We start from the raw sequence: 12,732 nt of genomic DNA, 5'->3' as shown, positions 1-12,732 counted from the left end.
GTGTACACTGATTCCAACAGGGCTTTCATAAATCATGGAATATATTTTTTTAGGGGCCCCAAACCCTTTCTGGAAATGTTTTTTGGAGCTCAGCCCCAGACAGCTCCAGCTGGAATTAAGCCCTGGATTGGAAAATGTCCTCAAGCAACATCTTATTGTTAAAATGATAATGTGCATTTGCACATTGCATTAGCTTTCATGGCGAGAGTATTATATCGTACATTAATGTACTGGACTTTTCCACTGCTGAATGAATGTCTCCCCCATGCCATGTGAGTCAGAAGTTGTTTGATCATACTTCACCATGCTGGTCAGTGCACATTGAGATAGGGGTGAGGACCAAAACCCTTTCAGATATTACTCAGCAATGATGTTAGCCGTCGCCGGATATCAAACTCAGGTTACCAAATTAATTTCGCGATGCACTAATCACTTAATCACTGCACCACCAATCCACGTTGGTGATAGAGTAGTTAAATACTCAAGGTGCAGCCCTGCCATTGCTGCTCACGCCGCTGCTAGTAGAAGTTGCCTCCACTCGAGGCAGCTGTAGAGGTCCCCTCTATATGGTATTTGGCCTACTCTTCCATGCTGGCCAGACGTCTTGGAAGATGTGGGAGTTATCCACAGTTTATCCCACCGTGTGTGACCTGTCTATCGACGGAAGCGAGAGTGTTTTGCTTGCATTTACAGTTTCTTTCTCATAGAGGCCATATACTCTATTTGCATGTTCTGAAAGAGTGAAAAAGCAAAACAGATAAGAATACAGGATCCAAATTTGTTCGAAGAGCTCAATGCAGCGTTAAGTAAACCTACGTAGAATATTAGACGTTAACCGCAATGCACATAGGATTTCACTGGTGTTACACTGCATAATGTATACACATTGCCATGTATTGCATATGCCCTCAATGTAAAAAGCAACTGTCAAATTTATTTAACTGCAATGGATTTCGAATCAAATATTGATGATTCCATGAATGCTGAAGCCGTTGTTAGTCTTGTACGTGTCCTTTTTGAAAGAAAAAAAATGCGTAAAAAATGGTGCAACCACACATATAAATACTGTAATTTGGCGATTGGAACAGTGGCACAGCGGTTAGCACACTGAACTATGAACGCAGTGGATCTGAGTTTGATTACCAGTCGTGGCTAGCATCAGTGTGCGAGTGATATCTGAATTAGTCTCTGACCTCGCTTCACCAACATACACTGACTGGCGTGGTGAAAGATGAAGTATTGCTGAACAACCCCCTTGTCCTAAGGGCATAGGGAGGCCGTAATCCAGCAGTGGATTGACAAAGGGCTGTGTTTTTATTATCGAATTAAACGTTTTAACTCATGTTAATGATTTCATTCAAACTGTTCAGCAAATTAAGTGGACATCGGCGGGACGAGTCACTAGAAGATGATAGTGGCAGATGGTTAGTAATGATGGCCAAGTGACAGCCAAGGAATGGGAGGCATCAGAGAGGACGTCCATCGGAGAGATGGAGATGAGCGTTGAAATCAGCTCATGTGCAGGTCGTCAGGCAGATGATTGCATCGCAGGATCGTGAGAGATGGCAGTGGCTGAGGAGGACTTCAATCAGCATGAGGTTGACCGAGACATTAGATAATGTTGATGACTGCATAATGTTAAAAAAAGTCCTTTGTTTTCAAGTATGCCGATGCCACATTTACAGTACTGTAATGAAATGTTAAATCACAAAATCACATGGCTAGATTTTTGTTGTTGTTGTAAGCTATAATAATTAAGCCACATATCGCTGGAAATAAATAATACTGTCGTGGCATATATACAAAAACAGTCAACGTGATTTCAGATATCATCTCCTGTTTAGTGGAGAGCCAATTCCACTTTACTATGGCAGGGGCAAGTATGGCCACAAGACAACCACTGTTGGTTTCCCCACAATTCGTACTTATTTTATTTACCCCAGAGGGATGATGACTATTGTTATGTAGGCCAGGCTTAGTCACAAACCGTACCTCTCCATAACAAAGGCTCAACCTCTTAAGCCTCACCTTACCATATTAATAAAAAGTGTGCCGTACTTGGCCCTTCCCCCTCTCCAACCATTATATATACGGAGTGGTAGCTCTTGTAATCTCTCATTTACTTGATACAGCTGTCGTGGCTGTGACGGTTCCACCTGAAGACGGAAGCTTGCGTTGCCTCCGAAACGTCGTTATTTTTATTTTATTTTACTTTCATTAATTTTAATGTTTTACCTACGTGCCTTTACCGAAAAAACCTAAGAATATGAATCCTTGCAGTCACGAAAGCTTCAAATCTAGAAATGATGAGCTGAGTCAACCTTTAACCAAGATTCGAACTCGCAACCTTCAGATTGTGAGCTGCTCGCTCTACCGATGAGCCATCGGGCCATATTAATTCCGTACACACCGCACATGTTTTTTCCCCTCACTTCAGTCATTATTCATTGTTACGACAACATTAACATAAACGTGATAGCACACTTGTCCTGCATTGTATCTACCGTGGTAAAACACTGTCCGTGAATTTGTAAAGGCAAAATCAAAACGTGTTAATTATTTCTTACAATGCCACAAATGGCCGCTATTTAGGGTGACTAATCAAAGCACATTGGACAAAGCAAAATGTCCAACAATGCCCGCGATAAATTATGCTCTGCCATTCGATTGATTCGGTCGGATAGATTCAGTTGCGATATACTTCACACATCAGGCACAACTGAGCTGCAACGCAATGCAAATGGACAGCAACAGTGATAGCTTCCTTCTGTGCCTCCGATTGAATAAGCATGCACTTTTTTTTATCCCAAGTCTGATGGGGCATAACCCAATAGGATGTATATCTTCTTCTTACCTATAAATGTCATTTTGTTTCTGTCTGTCTGTGTGTGTGGACGAAACTTGCGAAGGATTTGGCTCGTAAACCGTGGGGTTTTCGTTTTAAAAAAGTAGCCAGGTACCACGCCATAAGCCCCGTGGTGAGCCAGCGCTATTCCATTTTCCCATCCGTCAACTTAAAAGTAGTTAAATTAACTATTTGGTGCTATTTCTTTTTTATTTATTTATATTCTTTGGTTCTGTCGTAGATAGAAAACACCAAAATAAAAAACCAAAAACTCACGACGTTTCGATCGCAACACAAGCGGTCGTCAAAGGCGGAAATAAAATGGGGGGGGGGGGCGGGGGGGGGGAAGCCTCTAACTGCAACTGTTTATAAAGGCTTGGAATGGGCGTAGCCCAAGTGTCACAAGGAGTGGGGAAAAGTGTTGCGGGCAGCATAAATGGACGAGCCGAAGCTGTGAGTGGGCGGGGCACAAGAGCCGTGGAGCCAGCCCTGTGGATCGAGTTGCGCGGTCCAAGTGTGTAAGCAGCATGGGCGGGGCAGCCAATGCTAATGCAGGAGAAGACAAAGGAGGGGAGAGAGGGGGGCAGAGCTAGGGGGAGAGAGAGGAGGAAGAGATAGTCGGAGAGAGGGGGGTCGAGATAGGGGGAGAGAGAGGGGGTAGAGATGGGGGGCATTGCAGCTCGCTCCACATATCCACACTGCTGTGTGTTTGTAAGTCGATGTGTGTGTGGGTCGACGTGTGTGTGGAAGTCGATGTGTGTGTGTGTGAGTCTATGTGTGTGTGTGTGAGTCGATGTGTGTGTATAAGTCGATGTGTGTGTGTAGGTCGATGTGTGTGTGCATAAGTCGATGTGTGTGTGTGATCATCGATAGTTATGTGTGTGAGTCGATGTGTGTGTGTAAGTCAATGTGTATGCGTTGGTCAATGTGTGTGTGTAAGTCCATTTTTTTGCCTGCGTGTAAGTCAATGTGTGTGCGTGTTAGTCGATGTCTGTGTGTGTGAGTCGATATGTGTGTGAGTCGATGTGTGCACGTAAGTCTATATGTGTGTGTGTGTAAGTCGATGTGTGTGTGTAAGTCAATGTGTTTGTGTGTGAGTCGCTGTGTGTGTGTTTGCAAGTCGATGTGCGTGTGTGTGGGTCGATGTATGTGTGTGTGTAAGTCAATGTGTGTGTGAGTCAATGTGTGTGTGTGAGTGGATGTATGTATGTGTGTGTGAGTCGATGTGTGTTTATAAGTCCATGTGTGTGTGTGTAAGTCGATGTGTGTGTGTGAGTCCATTAGTGTGTGTGCAACGATGTCTGTGTGTAAGTCTATATGTGTATGTGTAAGTCGATGTGTGTGTCGGTCCATGTGTGTGTGTGAGTCGCTGTGTGTGTGCAAGTCGATGTGTGTGTGGGTCGATGTATGTGTGTAAGTCGATGTGTGTGTGCGTGGGGAGCGGTAGTGTAGTGGTTAGCGGGCTGCATTATGAACCTGGCGACCCGGGTTCGATTCCCGCTCACGACCAACACCAGTGACGATTATCTGAACCGATCCTGGGCCTCCCCTAGGTCGACTCAGCCTGAAATTAGTCCCTGGTGTGGTGTGTAAACATCGCCACTGGGGAGACAAAGGCAGTCGGGCGTGGTGCTGGCCACCCACCCCCTCGTGTACCGTTCCGGCCTTCATAGATGCTTACTAACAGCACTTGCCCCTACAGTCTGTTAAGGCTATACAGGGATCTTTGTCTTTGTGTGTGTGAGTCTATGGGTGTGCTTGCGTCGATATGTGTGTTTAGGTCGATGTGTGTGTGAGTCTATGTATGTATGTGTGAGTCGATGTGTGTGTGTAAGTCGAGTGTGCGTGAGTTCATGTGTGTGTGTAAGTCCATGTGTGTGTCTTAGTCGATATGTGTGTGTGGATGTCGATGTGTCTGTGAGTCTATGTGTGTGTGTGTCAGTCGATGTATGTGTAAGTCGATGTGTGTGTTTTTGTCCATGTGTGAGTGAGTCGATGTATGTGTGTGTGAGTCGATGTCTTCTCGTGGTCCTGGACGGGCAACACTATCGTAGACAGTGCTGTGGGGGGAGGGCCAATTCCGATTGGCCTTTCCCCTCATGGCGTTTGTAACCACCACAGCGGCCAAATGGGGGATCTGGATGGGAGCGAGGGGCTGGTAACCCCTCCACCTTCAATTAATTACCACAAAACCACGTAAAAAATATCTAATTAATAAGCTTGTGCCGGAGGCCCTGGGGGAACAGGGGTCTATGATGTCTCCTTGCCAAACCCCATTTGGTGGAGCCAGGAGATTGAATCTTTACCCTCGGGGCTCCTCCAAAAACAACAAAAAAGCCACTCCGGATGGCCACATGGTATGTTCAAATGCTCACTGCGGAGGAGAGGCTGCCACTTCTCTGCCGGGAGCTGGATCGGTACTGCCTGGATCTCTGTGGTATTCAGGAGGTGTGGTGGACCGGCTCTGGCTCCTGCCATCATGAGGGGTGGACAGTCCTCTACTAAGGAGACTACCAAACAACAGGGAGTGGCTCTTCTTCTGAATAAAAAATTGAAGGGGGCGTGGGAGCATGGCGGTCAGGTATGGGAAGCGGTAAGCCCAGACTACTTTGGGCTCGCCTTCCCATCAACCGGAGGCGAGGAGTGGTAGTCGTGGTTATTTATGCCCCTATACTGAAAACGAACATTCGTGGAGGGAAGCAGGCAAGGCCGATGAGTCAGATGCCTTCTATGACCTCCTGTCACAGGTGCTAGCTAAAGTGGCCCCTCGGGATAGAGTCATCCTGTTGGGCGACTTCAATGCCCGAGTTGGTCATGATGCTGGCACCTGGTCTGGAGTGATTGGAAGGCATGGGCCAGATCAGCTCAATATGAACGGGAGGAGGCTGCTTATAATTACCAACACGCTGTTCTGGCATCGGCGCATCCACACAACATCATGGATGCATTTCGGGTCCAAGTAAGAACATCTGCTGGACTACGTAGTGACGGAACAGCGGATGCAGGCCTATGTCCTTGACACCAGGACCTACCGTGGAGATGATCTGCCCTCTGACCATCGACTTGTCATCTGTAAGATGCGCCTGCCATTCTTCCACTCCGGTGGTGGGTGTACACTCAGGGCCCCATTCAAACCTAAGGTGGCCTGGTCTCAGCTAGCTGGTGAAAGTTGCAAGCGAGAATTTAATCATCGCTTGTGGCTGGGGTTGGCATCGTCCCCCACTCCTCCAGATGTCAAGGGTAAATGGGCGAGGCTTAGGACTGTGACTCACGCAGCTACAATGGCTGCTTTGGGTACGCGGTCCAGACCACCCCAGAGACCCTGAACACCAGAGGAGGTGATAATTGGTTTTTTACCCTTTTATCTGGCAACAAAACTGACACCTTTTTACAAGGAGTCATGTTTGCATTGACCACAATACCTGTGGTCGGAATGAAAACAAAAAACACAAGTCTGATAATGTATGCACTGTCCTTGAAATTGATTGGTCCACACCCGAGACAGCTTTTTTTAGAGCCTAGTCTCACATGGTGTTGGACCAGATGACGCCAAGCAAATGAGGTACCAGAGGAGGTGTTCAGGATGGCTGAGAAAAAGCAACAGGGCTACTCTCATCATCTACAGAATCCCACGTCAGAGAATGAGGAGGCTTACCGTAGCCTTCGCTCGGAGGTTCGGAGAGCCGTGACGCGCTGCAAGGATGGGTGGTGGTCGCGGGTTGCATAGGAGATGCAGTCTGCCTCAATGGCCCGCGATCACAAATCACTATTTAACTCCATCAAAAAAGTTACCTGCAGCGCCACACCTATTACCATCATTCGGGAGAATAACTTTGATCCAATCTCCGACCCCCAGAAACAGGTTTGCAGATTTGCAGATTTGCTGAGCGTTTCTGTGAAGTCCTGGGGGAGGGAAAATCCCTCGACATAGAAAACATAGTGGGACAAAGTGGGGATGACCTTGCTGAGGCTGCAGTACCTCAAATATTGGAAGAAGTCACCGCCTGTGAGTGGCTGGCTGAGGTGCCATCTGTTGAAGTACTAAAAGCGATCCAGAGTCTGTGACCAGGAAAGGCACTGGGCAAAGATGATCTCCCAAGCGAAATGCTGAGGGAGGGTGGCGTTTGTGCACAGACTGCCCTACATTACATCATAACAGGACCACTGGACGGGTTCTGTAGGATTGGAAGGATGCCCTGGTGGTTCCCCTCTTTAAGAAGGGGGACCGCACAGACTGCAACAACTACAGGGTATCTCACTCCTCAGTGTGCCGGGAAAGGTCCTGGCAAGGATTATTCAACATTGTCTTGCCAGGCACGCTGAGGAGAGGCTTGCGGAGCCTCAATGTGGTTTCAGGAACGGGCGGCCCTGCACAGATGCCATATTTTCTGTCCGTTTGCTCCAGCAGAGGTGTAGTGAATTCCAACAAGACCTACATTTCTGCTTTATTGACCTGGTCAAGGCCTATGGTACCATCAATAGGCCTGGGCTCTGGGTTGTTCTTCGTGCTTTTGGAGTCCCTGACCCTCTGGTCACGACCATTAAGGACCTTCATGATGGTGAGCAGGCCCGGGAAAAACTACGTGGCCGTTAGTCGGAGCCATTCCCTGTTCACCTTGGGGTGCGACAGGGGTGTCCTCTGGCTCCCACATTATTTAACATATTTTTCGACCACGTAGTTCGTGAAGCTTTTGATGGCTATGCCAGAGGAATTTCCATCTGGTACAGATACAATGGGAGGCTGATCGATGCCCGGGTGCGGTCAAGGGATGGCTTCCTATTGGTCAACCATGTTACATATGCCGATCATCTGGTAATTGCCGCTCACTCAGAGGAGGAGTTGGAGGCGCTGCTGCTGAACCTGGAGTGTGCCACTAAGAGGTGGGGCCTTACCATCAGCCCCACCAAAACTAAGCTCGTGTCTGGGTATTTTGGACCATCGGGCACTCCACCTCCACAACTCCCAATCGGTAATGGGGCAGTTTTGGAGAGAGTGGAGAGTTTCCCATACCGGCATTTTCTTTTCATCGGCTGCATAACGCTGTGTGGAAGCTACCTGGTCTGTCACTCCGCATGAAGCTTCAGGTCTTCTCAGCCATGATCATTCCCTTCCTTTTCTATGCTTCCGAAACGTGGACCCTCTAATAGAGCATCTTCGCCAGTTGGAAACATTTAGGCTGGCCTGCCTACGATCCATCCTGGATTTAACCAGGCTGGATTGTGTGAGGAGCTCACAAATCCTTGAAAGATCTGGGCAAAGTCCCATCGGTGAGCTCCTCCGGCAGGCAAGGCTGCGTTGGCTGGGTCATGTAGCCCGCATGCCCAGTCACCGCATGCCTAAACAGCTTTTGTTCGGCCGGATAGAGGGGGATAAACGGATGCGGCACGGGCTAGAGAAAAGATGGAGTGATGTGGTACAGGAGGATCTGGAGCTGAGTGGACTTGCCGATGACTGGTACCAGGGGTGTCAAGATCCATTGTTGTTGGAGGCAGTCACCCTCCAACAACAATGGAGGGCGGAGGAGCGACGCTCACAACAACGAGCGGAGCGCCGGGTGGCTAAAGCACAGCAAGTTGGCACAGTAGGGGGCACAGGTGGTTCGTGTGTAAGTCGATGTGTGTGAGTGTCTTTTTCGCCCGAGCAACGCCGGGTATTTCCCGCTCATAAATATATATAGTATGTGCAATGTCGCCCTTTTATACGGTTTGGGAATATTCCGTAAAAAAACACCAATTAACATGGTTACATTTTAAGAAAGCATGATAACTGTTGCATCTCCACAGCGCTAACTTTTAACACCCATAGCTGTTAACAAGCACATTCCTTTAGTGTCTTTCGTCTTTTACAAATTGCCCGGTTGCAATGTTTGTTAAAGATAATGGCTTTAGCTCAAGTCCTCCAAAAGTGCTATCCAGAACAGCACAAATTTCCATCATGTAGCATTCACTCACACAATTGCTGATACATATAATCATAATCACAATATTTCAATAAGAATCTTGCATTTCTATGGTGCTAATGACATTAATAACAACCAACAACAGTGGTTATTGCGTGCAACCCACACACTGTTTATTATTTGAACGCTCACTAAAAAAAGAGTAAATATTGTATGCACACTCCCTCATGCACCATTTGCCAGATATCCCGAATCAGAAATTTGGTCATTGACAAAGAAAATGGAACAAAAGCTGAAAAATGCATAAAATAGCATGACGAGATGCGTGCCAGGAATTACTCTGAGAGAGACAAGAAGAGGAATGAGTGGATTATATGAAATATACTGGTTAACAACATCATTCCAATGGTTAATAAAAGTAGGTGAGCTTAGGCAGGACATATCGCTCGAGAATTATGAACAATGGCCTCCCTCAAGGCACTGTCAACACGTTCCTTCGGAGTGGGCAGGTAGGAACTTGGTTGTACAGCGCATTCGTGCGATCCGTGTCACGCGGCGCAAGCTGCGTGGGACGGCGCGTCACGTGGTGCTGAGCCCGCCCAAAGCGCTCTATAAAATACAAATCGAGGGCGTGGCTATGCACGACAGACAAATAATCCCTGGTGGGCAGTGTGGAACTGTTGTTCCTACTTGTAATATTTAACATACTGTATATATGTGACCTGCCATGTACATCATCTTGCAAGTTCATTTATGCAGATGACATGGCCCTTGCTGCACAGGGCACAACAATCGAGAACATTGTCAATACTCTTCACAAGATATATTTTTGTCTTCATCCGAATCTTTATTTGTCCTGGAGAAATCCAATGAGCTACACAGCTCTTGTTCACAGATGTCCATGTGATATAACTTTATTGGAGGCATATTTCCGTCACAAGAGACTCGGACCAAATATTTACAAAACGACCACAAGGGCTTTCCACCTGAACAATCGTGCAGCAGACGCCATCCTTATTGTGTCTTGTGGTAGCCAAGTGCCCTATGACCGAACTCCAAGATATCGAGTGATTATCATGGACAGCCCAAATGTAACAGATCTGTGAAAAGACTAACTCAAGAATCGCCCTACTACAGAAACATTCAGGAACGACCAAGAGTGGCACAGCTGATGTGCTGCCCTATCATTGATCTGCTCCGTGGCAGACTACTGTGTTCCAGCCTTGTCCAGGAGCTTATCGACAAAACTGCAAAATGCACAATTAAATAACACAGGGTGTGCATCATAACCAGTACATCGAAACCGACACCAATCCCCTGGCTCTGTGTTCTGGCAAACATTATGCCACCAAATATCCAGAGGCATGAAAACAACAAAAGAGTTTACACTTTTTATTGTCAACGACAATCTATACATCAACTAATACCTTAACAATGTGCCTCTCTGCCAACTCAAGTCCCGATCTCCCGCTGCGAGGATGACTGGAGCTCGCAAGATGGTTTATGCTCCTTGACGAGATCAGAAAGGTATTGTGGTTTGCTTGTGGCAAGCACTTTGTGTGTATTGAGTGTGACCTTATGTATTTGTTCAGCAACCGGAAGCCAATGCAGCTTGGCGAGCACTGGACAGATATTCACGTCGCTGGCATCGCTCAAATTAACTTGACAAAAATATTTTTTAAACATCTGCACACGTCTGCATCCCAGTGCAAGGCCTCATTTGTAAGGATTTTGGCAGAAAAGGCCCCACTTTCTCTGACAATGTTTCGGTTAGTCTTCAAACTTTGAGAAGCAAATGTTATTTTTTTCCAAAATGGAAACCGAGACGAGTTGTAACTTTGAAAGCATCTACCCTACCTGTGAGTTGTTTCATGCACTCTCATGTTGCCATGTTGCATTTTCCTTAAATATATTTTTGTTTAATAGAATTGATCAATTAGATAAAAAAAAAATAGTACTTGAATACATTTGCTGCTTCACACTTCGGTGTAAATGTGTCACAGTTTTCAGGAAATATATATTGTTATGACAACATTTTTTTTTATTTGTATCTAATTTAATTTTTGGAGCAACGAGATCAGCTCGTGTGCACGAAGGTCAATGAATCATTGCATCGCTTGATAGAGATGACGACGGCGTGTGGAAGCCTTCATCCAGCAGTTAATAGATCATTGCTCATGTGCCATTTTTCAAACAAGCCAGTTTTGAATCATATGCTATGAAGAAGGGCCATCGCCCAAAACGTCGCCTATCACATATTTCCATTCTGGATCAGTATATGCATCACATTAACGTGAGTGTACAGTACTGTCATGAATCTATTAAATCCAGTTTCTTGTCGAAGAAAACATACTTTATATTACTTTTCCAAGTTTATTTCTAAGTGAATGCGTATTGAAATATTCTGTTCTCATGTGCCAGTTGTTCTTGAGCTAAGCAATTGATAAGTTGTACAAATAGTCTCTTTGAGAGCTACTTTAATAATGTCGAGAATATTGTGCAGTATCCTGTGTTAGTATGCCTTACAAAGGGAAGCTTTAATTGGTTCATCAAGATCTTTTCCATTACAAACCCATGACCCATCTGGGATTAACAGCGCTGTTCCTCGGAATGCTTTGAATTTTTTAACCGTCTAACAATGCCGTTGTAATTGCATTACCTCTCTCATTTGCCTTAAAATGTTTTGAATTCCAAGCTTGTGTGCATATTTCACATGATGAGTAAATCAAATGCACCAACAGCCACAACAACAAAATGCAACTGGGTAAAACAAATATATATATGTAAAGTTGTGTGCTGGCAAATTGAACAGAATAAAAATCCATTAAACCAATTTAAAAAATAATGTGAAATAAGTTAATGCACAGTGTTCTCGATTTAAAGTTATTGTGCCAGGACATTTGAGATAATTAAAGTTCAACCCTGAAATATTAAAACGGAACTACTTAGCTGCAATCCAGAATTGTAAGTTGTATAATAACCTTGGCATTTTTACTTGGCAAATATAAAAAATTTGCCTTTGAATTTCCTTTCATCTCTTAGGTCACCAAATTTTAAAGAAATTCACCTACTGTGCAGAAAAATGTCCTAATCGTCGCAAGTGCTTTGAAATTATTTGATATTTGTAAATATTTTCTTAGCATATAAATATGAAATGTCACATATATGTCACCTGAATACATATACAATAATTATTATGAGTATATATATACAAATATGCGAGCAAAATTACCTCAGTTTTGTCAAAGCCCTTTAAAGAGACATGCCCCCCATAACCTGTTAACGGCATGACATGCCCTTTTGCTTGAACAACTAAATAAGCCGTTCACTCGCCCGGACAGTGCACAAAGCAAACAAGGATGTCTCTGCACATTTTGCCAGTTTCAGTTCCATAACAATTCACACAAGACAGCCGACATAATTATCCCTTCTGCGTCTACATGAGAAACATCTACTGCCATTTTAATTAGATCAGCTGGGAAATGTTCTAATTAAGTACACTAGGCATGCACATTTTATCCTTGTTAGCAAATGTGCAAAGACTCACAGCTATGCTCTTCCACACAAGGCTTGAGGTTCTCACTGCCATATGGCCCCAAGCCCAAGGATAACTCTCCATTGTGAGTGACGATGGTGTAATTAGCACGGGACGAAAATGGGGCTTCAACTCACTGTTTGTTAAGTCAGGGGCCGTTTGCATGAATGCAGTCTCATTGGGTAAATAACGAATGGGCTTCTCGGGGTTTATGGCAAATTATTTTCTTGACTGCATTTATATAAGCCATTGAGCCTGACCCTGTAACCTCAGCTGGCTGTAGAGCTGTGAAATCTAGTAGTCAAGGGTACCACATAAATAATTAGGGCACTTGTTATCCTGCTGATGGCAATACTACTGTAACTGCTGCTGTTGCAGTAGCAGCTGCTGACTATGGCGATCATGAACATGCGCTTTATTGGCATTGAGGGCACTATGATAATGTTTCTGCT

General features: G+C 45.3%; 1 long non-coding RNA gene across 1 annotated transcript in view; it reads right to left on the bottom strand.

Moving 5' to 3' along the window:
* The window catches only part of LOC144935305 (uncharacterized), a 36,712-nt gene extending 24,360 nt beyond the window's left edge, over window positions 1-12,352 (bottom strand). The window contains exon 1 of the long non-coding RNA XR_013637290.1: window positions 12,293-12,352. This is a non-coding gene — a long non-coding RNA (uncharacterized LOC144935305). The remainder of the gene's footprint in view (window positions 1-12,292) is intronic.
* Between the last annotated feature and the right edge of the window lie 380 nt (window positions 12,353-12,732).

This window comes from Lampetra fluviatilis, chromosome 13 (assembly GCF_964198595.1).
Source record: "Lampetra fluviatilis chromosome 13, kcLamFluv1.1, whole genome shotgun sequence".
Lineage (NCBI taxonomy): Eukaryota > Metazoa > Chordata > Hyperoartia > Petromyzontiformes > Petromyzontidae > Lampetra > Lampetra fluviatilis.
This window is presented reverse-complemented; position numbering and strand designations above follow the sequence as displayed.